General features: G+C 31.5%; 2 protein-coding genes across 2 annotated transcripts in view; both read left to right on the forward strand.

Moving 5' to 3' along the window:
• Positions 1–16,919, forward strand: part of LOC113401643 (neurocalcin homolog) — an 82,415-nt gene that overhangs the window by 42,536 nt on the left and 22,960 nt on the right. The window lies entirely within an intron of this gene.
• LOC113401653 (neuronal calcium sensor 2) overlaps positions 728–16,919 on the forward strand; it is a 31,069-nt gene continuing 14,877 nt past the window's right edge. The window contains exon 1 of the mRNA XM_026641649.2: positions 728–937. The gene's annotated coding sequence lies outside the window, so the exon portion shown is untranslated. The remainder of the gene's footprint in view (positions 938–16,919) is intronic.

The raw sequence follows: 16,919 nt of genomic DNA on the forward strand, positions 1-16,919 counted from the left end.
GAGTACGACTAATAAACCTATACTTCAAGATCAGCTCGCCTGTAATAATATAGATTGCTACTTATTTATTTATTGTGTAATGTTTATTATAATTGTATTTAAATATTCATAGTATTATTTTTCATACGTACTTTCGTATGAAAAACATTCAGGTTTTAGAAATAACCGTATTATATTTATTTTATCCTCATAAAGTCAAAAACTTAAAATACATTGTTTAAATTTTCAATCGATGTTAAAGTAATATTACAAATCAGAAACAGGTTAGCAGTACGTTATATTGTTGGGGTCGCGGCCTATGCGTGTTGATGATCGATGGTATTGCGTGTTCTTGCTAGTGGTAAAGTCTCGCGTAAGGTACGGCTTGGCTGCGGTCTTCGTCGTCGACGGTGGTGCGGCGGACCTTCGCTTTGTTCCTCACACGCCGTCAGCGTCACCTCCTCCTCCGCCCCCACCGCCGCGCCTACCGCGGACTGCGCATGCTCCACACGATCCATGCTACTCCTTTGCAATTTTAAATGAAATATGGAATAATGTAGTAATTTCTTCTTTTTCTATAATATCTGCGACATTATCGGTTAAAAATATGTTATTGTAATAGGTTTCGACAAGTCCCTATAGCCGTTTAGCGAGCAAGCAGGCGTTTGTCCGGTCCCATTTAGTGAACCACTCAAAAGGGAGCGCGGCAGCACCGGTATCGATCTGAGCATTTCGTGTGGCCGCTCGAGCACGACGTTCTCTCGGGATATTCGCCTAGCGGTCGCCGTCGGCGCCGGCCTTGCTGCACTGTTTACGCGGCGTATATATACCTATTTTGTTCGCGAGACTAAGTTCGCTTGAGATAATTGATAACGCGGTACACGCACTTGCAAGTTTACGTGGGAGCTGTTGTAAGCTGTACTCAAGTTTTAAACCGATTCTAAGCAGCGAAACTTAGGTAAGTGCTTAATTTTACCAATTACAACTTTCTAATCGTACTTCAAAGTTGTCAGCGTTTAAAAGCTAATCCAGCGAATTTTTTTAATGATGTTTTGTGTATTATTGTTTTTATTTTATTTTAATATTCATTTATATATAAGCGTTTTCATGATATTTGTTTCTTCAAATGTGTTAAGTGTTTCTAAATACTTGTATCGAGTGTTAGCAAGCCATCTGGTTTATAAAGCTAAAGTTAGAATGTGATATCGTAAACCGCAAGGAATCATCTAGGTATTTGTGGATCGGTTTTATTCGATGGTGAATTTAGAGGTTTTCTATAAGAGCTTTTGTAATTGAAACACTGATAGCAATCATTTCTGGAACATTCATATTCAAACCTAAGTCAATTTTAAAATAAAATATTAAGCGTATTTTTATAGGTTGATGGATCTATTGATATTTTATTTACTGCGCATGACTAAATTGAAATTAATGCCATCTTATGATGTGATTTAATAATTATAAGAACAAAATTTACATTAAATAATATTTAAACACTTCCGTTACATTTTTTTTTTCGTTATATTGTACATGTTAAATAAAATACATGATTTTAGCAGTTTTACTTATAAAAAATCGTCAGGGTATTGTTTAACAAAAGACAAAAGATTAATTTGTCATACCACGCCTTTGTAATTCAACTTTTGTTATAGTAACTATTGCCTACAGCTAAGTAAAAATTAATACAATTAACATGAGGTAAAGTTTATTGTAATAAAACATTTGCTGCAGTCAAAGATTGTAAAATTTTAAAGTCGTTTTAGCTTCGTAATATTTCCTAGCCACAGTACATTACAAGAGAAAAACAAATTATTTTCTTTAGATACTCTTGCTTTTTAGGTCAGTCTGTTCACGTTTTGTCAACTTTTGTTTCATTTTCTACTTTAAGTAGATTACTCATTTATTTAAATGCAAGCGAAGCCGTGGGCGAAAGTTTGTAGTGAATAATATATTTCTTTATTTGAAATGTACTTTAAAAAATATTAATTGATACTTTTCTTCTTCTTTGAGCATTGATTTGGATACGGAAAATCAAACATTGCTTCTATTTTGCTTAATGTTTTATACATAGCGCTTGGTAGGGCTTTGTGCAAGCCCGTCTGGGTAGGTACCACCCACTCATCAGATATTCTACCGCCAAACACCAGTACTCAGTATTGTTGTGTTCTGGTTTTAAGGGTGAATGAGCCACTGTAACTAGGTATAGGCACAAGGAACATAATATCTTAGTTCCCAAGATTAGTGGCGCATTGGCGATGTAAGGAATGATTAATATTTCTTACAGCGCCATTGTCTATAGGCGGTGGTGATCACTTACCATCAGGTGGCCCATAGGCTCGTACGCCAAACTACCATAAAAAAAAAAAACAAAACTTAATGAAGATGTTCGCAACAATATGTTAATTCTTGTCTTCACGGAAATTTAATATATATTAATTTTCTATTATTAATGTTTTGAATAATCAATTCGAGAACACATCGAATACATTTATTTATAGATGTAATAATTTAACATTACAAATATATATATTTAAACTTTAGATTTGAAAATGGTAATTGCAGGCTTTTTCATATTTCAACAAAACATTATGACATAATATAATATGTCACAAAAGTAGTTGCGGAAAACCACATCTATTAATATATATTGATTCTGAAAATGTTATTGTTCTCGTCAAAGCCTGTTCTCATAATTATGTGGTTCTGCGAAAATTAATATTGAAATGACACTGTGACCAAAATCAATTACAGATCAAATTTAATTACAACAAAACATTTAAGGGATATCGAATTCTGTTGCCGGAATAAAACGTTCAATAATATTTATCTTCTTTCGAAATAATATGTACCATAATAATATATTTTATGAACTTTAAGTATAGAAGAGTTATTTAATCATTTGTAGTTTTTTTGTCTCGTTTAATCATTTGTAGTTTCAATAAAACAAAGTCACAAATCGCGAGTCCCTTGGCTGGACGAAGATTTCTCCTCCCAAGCTTCAATGCAGGGCTATTTTCATAGGGCACTTGTAACCTACGAGATGTTGTATTCTCAAGATGTTTCCTTCACCGCAGAGCATTAAATGAAATATAAATATAAATTAAGTCCACAATATTGGTTGTCCGGATATAAACCCGCGATATTTGGTTAAGATACTGACTGAACACACTCGTTGCATTATTAGCTAGTCTTTATATTAAAAAAAAAGAGGTGTCAAGAATTCTATTTATGAAGTTAATTTATAAGAAATCCTATTTTTATGTGGATATATAGGTTCAAATTGAAACAATTCAAATGATTTAACTTAAGAGATTACTTGAACTCATGCCAGTATTTACTGGTACGTTAAATAAATGTATAAATTATTTAATAGACTGAATGCATGCGTGCAATATTTGCTATGAGATTTGTGTTTTGTGCAAGCGGAGTAAAAAGTCTAAAAAAAAAAGACTATTACTAAGGGTAAGCTATTCCCTCGGGAAAATTTGGTATACTCGGTAGACTGTGATGGGCGTGCTCTGCACAAATCAACAAACCTGTCCGTTGCTCCTCATGTTTTGGATAAACTCTTCTCAGATAGAAAGTTGTATCGTTCCCAAATAGATCCATAATATCGATCGAATGATCCAATCTGGTAATCAGATTAAGTACCAGGAGCATCTTTTATGGAATCGTTGCATAAGTAGTTAGCCACGGCCCAAAAACACAAGCCCAACCTGTACGATTCCTACATATTTATATATAAGTCGTAACGTAAAAAGAGTTCAATATGTTCTGCCGGTAGATCGATCAATAATACATGTAACTAAAGTTGCAGAAGTCACATAAGACCGTGGATACCAGCATCTTGCATTTAGGGTTCGAATTACTTGCATCCTCTTTATTTTAGCCAAAATATGGTACATTTGTTACCCTTTACATAAATATTTAAAAAATAGATGTATTATTCAACCATAGCTCTTTTTTAACTGATGTTTTATATGCTAGTAATCATAAGTTTCGGAATTATTTATTGGAGTCTCGTGTTTTTGCAAAACGTTGATTTGTATTCACAGCTAGTGAGTTAATAGAAGAATTAGCAAAGCGTTAAGTATAATAGATAATCAAATTCCATCTTATATAAATTAAAATTGTTTTACCAGATTCTTTTTTACAGCATGTTTTGAAACCACGCAGTTGACGTTTCTATGTAAAAACTAGGTCCCTGATGAAATTTTAATCGAACTCCGTGCCATGTTTTCGAGCAGTAAAGGAACAAAGGTAGTCTCAAAATAAAATTGACATATTTATGCAGTAAATGTAAAATAATAAAAAATACATTAATTCTTATAACAGTAGCTTTAAGACAACCTGTCTTAAAGCTACTGTTATAAGCTGTATTATTACCTTTATAATAAGCTGTATTATTAAAAACTCTTTAGATGGACAACTAATCAAATTTGAGTTTTAAAGCTTGATAAAGTGGTCGTATAACAGAAAAGATATAACGTACACATCAAAATCGAAGTTATAACAAGCTAAAGTTTGCTACTTTCCGTTGCGCAAAGCGTTCAAGATATTTTAATATGATGTTAGTAACACGAAGAAAAGTGAATCCGAAGATTTAGTAATCATTTTATGAGAGAAATTCATGATATAATCACTTCGGTTTATGAAAGAGTTATGTAAGTCGTTTTTCATTAAAGGCCTGATTTTCATGGTGTCATATTTGTTCAAATCTTTTTTACATCATTCACGTTAATTTATCCCTTTTACTAGTCGAAATTAAAACAAATTTCCCTATGGTTTTAAAAATATTTCCCTTTGTCTAAAATAAACGTTTATGATTGACGTAAATAGAAATTTTCTAACTTCAATTCGATCGACAACACCCTCATTCATGAAAGTTTTAAAAAAATATAAAAATATTCAGTTTACAAAGTTTTTACCAGTTAGCGTTTAATGTGTGTGTGTGATGTGATACGTACACGGACCGAGGCTCGCTCGGATATATATATTCCTCTGACAGGTCCTACTTTATCAAGATAAAACTTTTCTCTGTCTATTGTCATGATTACTAATAGTTGAAAATGACATTGAATTGTCATATTTCTACGAGAATTGCTAGTATGTTTTAATTAACAGACATTTTAATTTTATTATTTAATATATTTTTGTCGATTGACGAATCTCATGTCACCCCCTCAGTACCTTTAGGGTACTCAGTTCCAATATTCTCAAAACCATTTATACAATTGATTCATAAACAGAAGCCTAAACAAAACTTTTCATTTTTCTAACGTTATATGATAAAGATGACTTTTTTTTATTTATATCAGAATCAACCTTCTTAAGGGTTTGCTTTTCAATAACGCTTATGCATCTGAAATTTATTTCTAAACAAAAGGTATTTAAATATTTTCTTATATTTTCTTGAAGTACTTCCATATAAAATTTCATTTAGTTTTCTTCTTCTAGGTCCCTCAATAAAAAATTAAACTAAAAGGATAATTTTTTTTAAATACTTTTGCATTACTTCATACTTTACCCGGTGATTTTTTCAGTAAGTCAGTGTTAGAATTTTATTAGTAGACGAGTCTTTCTGAATAAGCAAATTGTTTCAACGAAAATTCAGCGTGCCAATGGTTCTGACAGGCCAATTATTATAACTTGTTTATTTTTAAAAACTGTATTCCAGAAGCGTTTGTAATCGAGAGTTTTTAAAACTCTCGATTGCCGCTGCAAAAGTTATGATTGTTTGTAAATTTAATTCATTTCACGTTTTAAATGTCATTGTTAAACGTAATTGATGAGTAACGGCACTAATCATTTATAAAAAACTCTTTTATTACATCTATCTATGTCGTACTCAGCCACCATTTTGATATTCATTTTACGTGTATATTTATAAGTATACGTCAAGTAAACTGTTGATGTAGCAGATGCATTCTGATACAGCTTATACTTTCCAAAACCTTCTATGATAGAATTCTAAGTATGCCACACCAGTACAAACATAGGTACATATAAACCTAAAAAGGCTTAATGTTAATATAACTTTATTCTAAAATAAATATGTTTTATATTACGTCTGAATAACAGAGTTATAAAGTATTGTATTTAAATTCAGAACATTATATATGTAAATTTTAATTATAAACATTTACATTTTCTCTTGCCGACCATAAATTTAAGTTTCTTGTTTAACAAGTTACATGGATTAACGCTTGTGTTTACCTTAATACAATTGAATTTAATCTGAAGTTTCGACCTTTATATTGTTCTAGTAAAGACAAAAGTGAATTGTTTACTCAAAAGGAATATTTAAATAATTTACTAATATTTTTAAACTTTTAACAATGTTTATGAAGATACTTTTTATGATACATAATTCATTTTACCTACTTAATTAATAATCACTGATGGCCTAATAAGATGGCTCATGTGGAAATTGTAATTAGTAATTTAAGCGGAAGGCCGATGGAACACCGACTTCAATTTGATGAAAATCTATTGGTTAATTCGTCGGAATAGTAAAAGCTAAACAACATTGTTTATTTAAGTAGATAATCAGTTGAACAAATTCGCTTTATATGCTGTTTGTAATACAGACCGTAAATTTTACGTAATTTTATGTATGTAACAAGCTAATTTTTCTTATTACAAGTATGCTAACAGGACTAGAAAAAAAACTCAATTTACCCATAATAATAAAACTATAATAGCTTTCTTAATGGATAGATAGTTACGCGCTATAAAATTATTAAATCATTGTAATCTACCACATCTATGTACTTTACGATTGAATATTTAATACACACATACACATACATACATTTAATTGACGGATTTATATTAAAACCTTTTTATAGTTTGCAACCTAGCATACAATAACAAGTTCGACCAATACGGATTAAATATTATTGAGTATATTTACAGAGTCGGATAGAATCATTACTTAACGCCGCAGGTTCTGAGATATTCAGTTTCAAACCCCAGGTGGGGTCGATAAAAAGTTTGTGGGTTATCTTTTCAAAAATATTCTCCGTAGCAGCCCAAAGACTGGAGGATCACGAGAAAATCATTATCATTGGATTTTGACTGATGATCAGGGCTGGATTTAACGATCTGGCGGGCCTGTGGAGTGGACCCCCCCAGTCAAACTATTTTCCAAATAAATAAATAATATTTTACAGTCGGAACTTAGATCTCAAGAAATAGAAAAATAAAAGAATTTATTTCTATTTTACTATATTAATTTCCTCGTAAGAATTGTGGTGTTTTTTCGTAAATTTAAATTTCTATTATAGAGGCATCCCGGATTCTCTCCTCTGAATCTGGCTCTGCTGATGGTATTGTAGCCTGGTCAACACATTAGTTACTTTACGTTCACAAAAGCTTCTCCATATATAGTCAAATTGCACGTTCGAATTATTTCATATAAAGCTGCAGCCTTCTTGCTATTAAATTATTAAAACAGTTACAAACACATTTCATAACTTATAATCAAAAACCGCTTCTCTATAACCGATTATTATTATTTATTTTACATAACTCATTAATTTCTGATGCTAAATAATTTGGTCTTAAGATACGGTATAAGAAATGTAGCCTCATCTGTTATTTGATTACGACAGTAAGAATTTTTTTCTGAAATCTTTATCTTACGGCCGACTAATGGCCATGGATTTTCGTCAAATAAAGGGGATGTTAATCAAAAATAAAAAATAAAGTTAAGCTCATTTAAGAGTATCGTCCTAGGATTTACCTAACGAAACCTTTTGCGGTTTACGAATGCCCATATTTAACATATAATTTTGGCATTATCAAATAACAGATGATATGATATATTTTTAATACCGTATTTCGTACTAATTCGACTTGTCCATTCAGCGATTATGTTCGCTACATAGGTACAACTTGCTGAGGATAAAATTTTCTATAGCATTTGTGATACACAGATGAGTTCATTCAGGGCCACTAGCACGAAAGACAAGGGAAAAAGATATTCTTATCGAGGTCGATACTAATCTGTGTGAGATTAAAAAATACCTATTATTGGTATATACTGATTTTAACTCCTTTCGGATTGCAAATAAAAATTGGATATTAATTCTATATAATTCTAATCTACTATAAGATTTGGAATACGTTTCAACAGTTTGAATCCACATTACAGGGTTAATATAAATAATATTGAATGTTTTGGGAATATCGACAAAATCATATAAAATATATAATAATTTTGTTAACTCATCTATGGTCATGAAATTTTAGATGCCCATTTGAAATTAAAAATATATATGATAAAATTTCGTAATAAGGGATACAATTTCACTGTCGCTAATTGACATTAAACCAATAACTGTCAAACATTAAACATTTTCTCGATAAAAAAGTACCATTTTCAAATACGGTGAATTTCATTTATTACGACCTTGGTTGTAGCGATAATTTAGCTACAGCGACGTTAAATCTAAGTCCCTTGAACTTAAAGCATACTTTAGTACAAATTCATATGGCTATAGCGACTTTGGATGTAACGCCGAGTTCGGGTGTAGCGACTGTATTTAATGAATCAATTGTAACAAATTCCTAGAAATCCCATGCAGACCTTTCATTTAATCTTTTGTTTACACACTGATGGTCAGCAACTGCGGAGATCTTTACCTTTTGTTAACAGATATCAGCTAGGGTTGGTAGGTAAGCGTGTAAGTTTCGGAGTTAAAATTATGGGTCAGTTTCAAAGTGATATTCTGAGTAGCAACAGGGTAAAGTAAACTTTTGAATAAGCATTGCTGCACTATTAAAGAAAAGTCAGAAATCATATAAAAATTGAAAAACACTGAAAATATTGCTGATTTGTGCAAATAATACAAAGTTTCCCACTCAAGAATATCTACGATGTGGAAAAATCGTGATAAAATATTAGAATGCTTTGAATCCAAGACCTTAAAAATTAAGAAAAACCGCAAGCCGGTGCGTGAAGATGTCGAAAATGCCCTTCTAATGTGGTTCAAAGCTCAAATAAGCGAAAATGTACCTTTGAACGGTCGTCTGCTGCAATAAAAGGTTGCTAATCAGTTAGCCAGACTATTTGGAAAAATGCATTTTGAGTGTTCGGATATACCGATTTTGAAGCCGCTTGTGTGTCTCAAAGTGACTGAGACAACTGGCTTAAAACAGTTTTCCCAAAATTGACTGAAGATTACGCCGATAGCCAAATATGGAACGCTGACGAGACGGGTTTGTTTTTTAAGTGAACTCTTAAAAAAACCTTTATTTTTAAAGAGGAAAGGTGCGTAGGCGAAAAATTATCAAAAGATAGAAAATTATGGCAGGAGAAAAAAGAAAATTATTGGTCAGAGGTAAGGTAAACCCCAGGTTTTAAAAAAATTTTAAATCCATGACAGTTCATTATGCAGAACCGACTACAGCATCGTCAAGCAGAACAAAATTTCTTGCAATCTTCGGTTTAATTCCGAACGTATCATTCATTCTATAAGTCGGTTATTTTACTCACGTGGGCCCGTCTCTATGTATCAGGATGACGTCATTAACGTAATCGTGTCGAAATGTCGCAAGTCGCAGAGTAAGTAATCTTCGTGGTACGTACCGTCATACGGTGAACTAGATACCTTTGCTATGCGAATTCCATAGTATCTCGTGCTTGGTCTACAGGTAACATTTTAATATTCAGATATTTCACGTTAAAATATATTTATTCAACCAATACCATTAGAATGTATGCTGCATGATGTTATTGAATTTCCAATGTCGTTTACGGTTTATTGTATAATAAAATTCGTATTACTTCAACATTTCCCTCGACCGAGAATTTGCAATATTTGAAAAATTGTTGTCGACCAAATTACATTTGGTTCGTATATGATCTGCGCTCGGGCATTGAAATATTCAACGAGATCGACGATTTTATTTATACAGCATTTTGAACACATACAAGATTACTTTAATTACTGTACTAGTAACGATGACAATATACTTAAAGATATATAAAAAAAGTAAAGAAGAACATTTTACTACGATAAACTACTTAATTGTATTAAGATCCCGTAATAATCGCAACTTACTAAATCAATTTTAAAAACATTTTTTTTCTATTGTTTAAATGGAAAATTATGCTTCTCAACGACGACAACGCTAAACTGTGTTCACTGGAACCCTTAATTACGACATTTATTAACGTAGCGTCGTAACCTCGGTACCTATATAAAAGTAGTGTACTATTAACTCTTTATTAGGTATATAATATTCAATTATATTAAATAAGTACGTCGGTCTATTCAGAGTTTTTAATCTATTTAGAGTTTGATTTATATAAAAAATTGTTCGTTACTGTTGTAAACTTATAACTAAGTAGTCAAGCTAATAATTACTGAATTAATTTACTTTGACAAGCTATAATTGTAAATGTCTTCTGATTTGCGATTAACACTTGGATATGCGCAAAGACACAACAAATAACTTATAAATATGTTTTATGTTTTATAATGAAATCAAGTTTCATTAGAAATCATACGTAAAAATCAAAATTTTATCCTAAATCCGTGTATTATAGTCGTGTTTTACAGACAAACAGATTGATGATATTATAATGTGTAATTGTAATCCAATGGTATGATGGTAATGTAATTCATTATCAATAAACTGAAATTGCAGCGTTTAAAATATAGTATATAAATAGTTGTACGTGTTTTACGTAAATATTACCTAAAAGAAAATTCCTTTTCTTCACAAATGCTCCTGGGAATAGAAAATAACAAGGAAGTACTCAGAAACTCCTTTGAATCAGTTACAAAAAAAGAACGAAAACCACTTCGTCTTTGCGTCTGTGAGATCGATCGCCAGGGAATGTCTGAAACAGAAATTGCCGATATTGCATGAGATTCTCTTGCAGATCGCCTAAAAGTAACTGAATGTTGCACCGAACAAGAACAATTACTTTCGTTTTAAAATATATTATTTTATGATATTGTTTTAACGTTGAAACTATTTATATCTATTACGTATTTTAAATAAATACAATCTATGCTCAATTCATATATTGCAAGAATAAATAACTTAGTATCTACGACACTGTAATTTTTGAAGTGAAATTTCTTGGGCATCGTTTTAATTTGAAACGCAATGAAACGAAAATGCATCACGACAAAAAGAAAAACTATTTTTTTTATTAAGTATCGTTTCTACGGTGTGTGAAATGCTTTCATATCCACACTTTTAAATCTAAAGCAGACCATCGATTAGGATATCTTAACTTTGCACGTGATCGCGTTATTGAGTCTTAAGTACAATTTTGTACCTATAACGTTATCTCACTCTTTGTAACTTTTTGTACAAAAAGTGTATCTTATGTCTCTTGAGTCAAGTCGAAAAGGGTGCCTTGCTAAATATTGGTGTTGGTGGCCTTGGTGTATATATAAAAGAAAAAAAAATATTCCAAAATTCTAAAACCACTTCAAAGATATAATGGACGAATGGTTTGACGTGCTTTCTATGGAATAGTGGGTACCAAATTCTTCCGAGCTTAAGAGAGTTTCTTTACAATAAAACTGTAACTTTGACTATCTCGTCCCGCGATGCAACTGACATAATGACGTTTATATTAGGTTGGACAGTATGTTAGCTAATAAAATCATGGTTTTAAGCGTGAATTTTATTTAGAGAGACATTTTATTTTAAAAATATTACATTAAAAATAAAAAGGCATAAATAAAATTTAATAATAATTTAATAATTTCACATAAAGATTACATATTTTAATTTCGAAACGTAAATATTTTACGTTCATTTGTGTGAATTTTGTAAAACTTTTAATGAAATGGACTGCGAGGTAGCTAGTGAAATTTTATCGAAAGAGTAAAACTAAAATGAAATTGTCGAAATTTGACGTCAGTTGTAAATTCGTTAGTTATTTTAGTTTAATATTCGAATACCCACCCAGCTTTAAGATCAAATCTGTTGATAGATAAAACAGTAGATGTATTCATTGGCATACGGAGACTTCAAATTATTGTATTGAATTCATTTCGAAACCATGAATGGCATTTCGTAATTAACTTTAACGTATTGGAAATTTAACCGCCACGGTGTGGGTGTGCCGACTAAAATTGGATTGCTAAAGTGCAGCTTACGTATCTCAGTCGTGTCGGTGTCACAGTGTTAGTACGTGTAATTACCTGCGGCTCAACTCGAGGCAGTCGTCCTTAATCCCACATTACGTTTAAGTAAATACGGGTCACTTCGCTTTTACGGGTCTCTAGAAAAGTGCAATGATTTTAAAGTAACACCTATTTCTGATCTGATATAGTTTTTCAAGGTGCACTGGTATTGTTTTAATAAATCTTGTTTAGTATATAGAAAAATATAAGTCTCAAATTATTTTAAAAATGTAATATTGTCTTTGAATATTCGCGTTTTTTTATTATGAAGATGAACAATCAAAGTTTGTGTATAGAAATTCAGATAGTATTCATCTGAAATTCTATATATATATATACTCAAATGTTATGTTATTGAACAAAATATGTCAATTTGTTTAAATTTTTTAAGTCGTTTTATAAGATAGTTATTTTAGATGAACTTAATTGGTTCTTAAATATATCAAATTTCTTCGTGGCAAACAATGTAAATCAGACTAATAGAGCCAAATTATTGAAAAGATATGAAAGTCTTCGGCTGACGTACCTAATTATAAAAAGAAATAACAATTACATATTCAGTGTTTCTGCTGTCGCAATAAAGCATAGAACAAATTTAATATCCAAAGTAAAATAAAAACACATGACAAATGGCACTAAACCGACCGAACGAATGTTTCGTTTTATTTCAATATAATCAGAATTTTTGTCACAGAACAAACACATTTTCTTTAAGTAAACCTCAAGAAATTAACAAAATCTATCTGCTTCATCTGTTGTTTGCAGTTTTTAGTAACGTGATTGATTTTCTCTTTGTGTTCAAGCTATCATTGTTACCACACTTCCAGCCTTTGTCACGTTGGCATCGACAATTCTGTGTCGTCTTTGACTGTTTGAAGCTTCATTGTTATATGGAAAACAAAGTGATTTGTCGATGACATTTGTGGTTTGACCATATTGGTAATAACATTTACAGTAGCTATATAATATAATAATTTAATAAATTAACTCTATTGTTCGAGCCTTATCACTATGATGATTGTCTAGAACAATACAGTTAATTCATGTATTATGATAATAACGGCATCATTGATCTACTGGCTAGTATAAAATGCTGCTGATTTCGAGCTCCGGGCTTAAATTTCCAAATTTTTCCGTCGAAAAATTCTCAGTAGCAGCTCGAAATTTAAAAGTTGGTACTGCTTACACTTTCATGCCTCATAAGGCAGGTTAATTCTGTACTTATTTTATTTGCTGATGATTCGAATTCTCCGTCCCATCGAATTATAAGAGTATACTTGCACAAATTTGTGCACTATAATACGTCCTGAGCAACTAGATGGTCTCTCTTGAGAATATCGCCGTGGCAGGAATAGGTCAAGAACACGTCACATTATGATATATTAGCGATATATAAACCCATTTTTTTCTACATCTATTCGTATTATATTTATCATTTTGATTTTCAACTAAATTAATGTGAACTATAGCATTCAAAGGTTTGCTTATTAATGTTCATAAAAATTCAAAAATGTATCATACGTACAATGCTTCTGATTAAAACAATGAATAATTAAAACTAGGTACTTTATCTATTTAACAGAAAAGTACATATAAAGTAAAGTAAAGTTAAAGTTCACGATGCATCGTATGAATTTGTTGTACTTATATAAGTAGTAGAATTTTACATCCATAGAAATTGATTTATTATATCATTCAAGTCGGTTTTTGATGTTTAATGAAATGGTCCAGTGGTTCTGAAACACAAATTTAAAAAATGGGGTGTTAAAATCAGAAAAGATTCACCGAATTTTCATGAGTTCAATTTATGTTTATAATTCAGTTTCGAAGAAATCTATTCCATGTATTATGTAACACGATTTGAAGCATTTTTTTTTAATTGACATTAACTCTGGAGATAGCAGCAGCGTCATCAGGCGAGTGGGCGAGTCGTAGAAGAGTGCTGAAATGATTTGAAGTAGCGTATCAGAATAATCTTTGTATCTCATCGAAAGGCTTAAGGTTAAAGGCCTTAGTCCATTAACCATAAAAAACAATTCGTAAATTTCCCTTCAAATATCAATTTAAATTGTACATTATTTGTAGTCTCTACATTACCTTTATATGAAACAGTTCAAGTGGCTATAGTTGTGATACAAACCTTCCTCGTAGACCGCTATTTATTAGTGAAAACGGAATCAAATCCTTTGAGTGATTTAGAAGAAGATAGTTGAAAACAGATTGAGGAAGAAAGCGACATTGTTTTAAGCAATTTAATAAATCATGTAAATGATTTTATGAATCATATATATACACTTATATGAATACAAATATATTGTATGATGATTCAAAACTATTTAATATAAAAATGTATTTATTTAATCGATTAAATATATACATTTAAATGTATAATACCCGTAAATGGCAATACTGCTCTAGGAGTAAACATGTTATAATTGACTTATTTATGCATAGCTATTGGGGTTATATGCCCTGACAATTAACTAGAAAACTCCGTGCTTAAGTGCACTAGAAGCATGAAAACGTGCGTTTGCCCTCGTAACTACTGCATTAAGAGGGAACGTTAAACATTCAGCAACAAGAATTGTTTTTTAACTCTTACATTAGAATCGTTTAGGATAATTGCCTACCACTTTAGTCATTTGCTAGCGAAAATCTAGTTGTGGGTATTAAAGAAATCACATCAGAATGTGGTTTTTAATGTAGACTAGACAAGGGCGATATTCGTAGTCAGGTCAATGAAAAGTTTTTGGTTTTCTAACGACAAGAGTAAGAACTTGGTTCTGCGCCAGAACTGTTTTCGCTCGTGTCGGAACTGCCATCGTGATCGGATTATGAGAGTAAGTGAGTGGAGAGTGCATGTGCATGCGCACACAATTGTGCACTGTAATAAGTACAGTGTAGATGACGTGCACGGTATCTGTGATAAAATACGAGTTCTTAAGCAACGCATATAGCATTTTGTATTTTTAGGCTCGTATATAATAATGGGTATAATTTTATCTCATAACATATTTTTATTATTATAATTATTCAATAAAAAAAATTAGCATTATGATAATAGAATGCCGTGTGAGACCATCTCCCCTACATAGCCAATCTAATAAATAACCCAGGGCTAATACATGTTATCGCATGCTCGCCGCCTTTTTTTATGCGTTCGTTTAAAAGTTTAATAAAAACCCCTTTTCTTTTCTCTTTTGTATTCAACCCTAGAATATTCTCCTCCTATTGCCATTTATCGACAGGGCATCCGCATGACGTACACATACAGAATCTTATACCCTAGTTCCTGAACATATAAAGTTTTTCTATGTATCTAATAAAATTAAGAAATATTTTATTTCGTTTTGCATAAGAAATATAAAGCAGAAATAAACCGAAGGTTCATCAAATTCAAGGTCACGTGAATCTGAACCGGAGATTGTGGGCTCGAATACGGGTAGGCACCACTGACATTTTATGTGCTACATTTATGACCAGTCGCGTGCTCGATGGAAATGGAAGAAAACTTCGTTGGAAAACCCTACATGTTGGATGAAACTCTGCAACATTCATAAGTAGGCTCAGAACGTAACTGTTAAATACTAAAACCTTAATAGTAATAATTCGAAACAATTAAATTACTCATTATTTTATTTGTCTCATTTTATTTATTTAACTGTCACCTTCGCTAGCAAGATCACATTTAAAATATATTTTAACAACGGTCGCAACCCCTCTCCCCTCCTCACTTCTACTCACCTCACTGCAACTGTCTAGTTCACTCCGCTTACAATCTCTTTTCTGTTCAACTGATAATATCACCGTTAATTTACGTCTCAATTAGCCCAGCAGTGGTTAATTTTACAGACAGGTATTTTATTGGAGACATTATGAAATTGCAATTTTTACAATACCAGTACAGATACAGCCCTTTTGACAGTTAAGGATTTTTTTTGTAATCAAAATAACATTTCACATATACAACAAACCTGGGTTACGAAACACGTAATACGTAAACACGTGATTACGTTTATATTAAATTCAGCTTAGCAGTTTTTTTTACTATAATAAATGCATTAAAGTAGATGAGAAAATCCAAAATCCGGAAAATCCAAAATCCGGGTGCCGACACCTGGATGTTGTGGGCTGATAAACCACGCTTAACACCCACATAACTTCTGACATAATTTATTTATATATAGCTTCACTTATAGCTAACGAAAGTATGTAAACAAGTCTAGTCGATTTTAACCTATTTCAAACTTGCAAGTAATTCAAATGATAATACAATAATTTGTTTAAATGGAGCGGTTCTGATGAGTTATGTTAATAAGAATGGCAATTGCGGACAAATCCATCATTGAAATCTAGATTATTTTCAATCAAGCAGTCTCATTCGTGTCTCCATCATAGGTGACATCGGTAGAATATTTTTCACGTAACTAGGGCAAATACATGCATGTATCTCGTGCTAACAAACTTTACTAAACATTTTACTACATAGATAATGTGAAACAATTTATAGGGAATTTTATGCACACAGATTTTATACCTTCGACATCTCTTTGGTATATAACTTATTAAATATTAAATTCATAATTTGCTGTCAACGTTGTACATTCGTTTTTCGAATATTTAATTATTACTTTAAAGGTAAAGGATACCTAACATAACAATTATTTACTACATTCGATGACATCCAAGAAATTGCCTGCAAAATGTAATAGCTATTGAATGTATTTTGCTTTTGCTGCACAATATTGAGCAGGAAAGATTAGTGATGTGATGAAGTTT

Source organism: Vanessa tameamea, chromosome Z (genome assembly GCF_037043105.1).
Source record: "Vanessa tameamea isolate UH-Manoa-2023 chromosome Z, ilVanTame1 primary haplotype, whole genome shotgun sequence".
NCBI lineage: Eukaryota > Metazoa > Arthropoda > Insecta > Lepidoptera > Nymphalidae > Vanessa > Vanessa tameamea.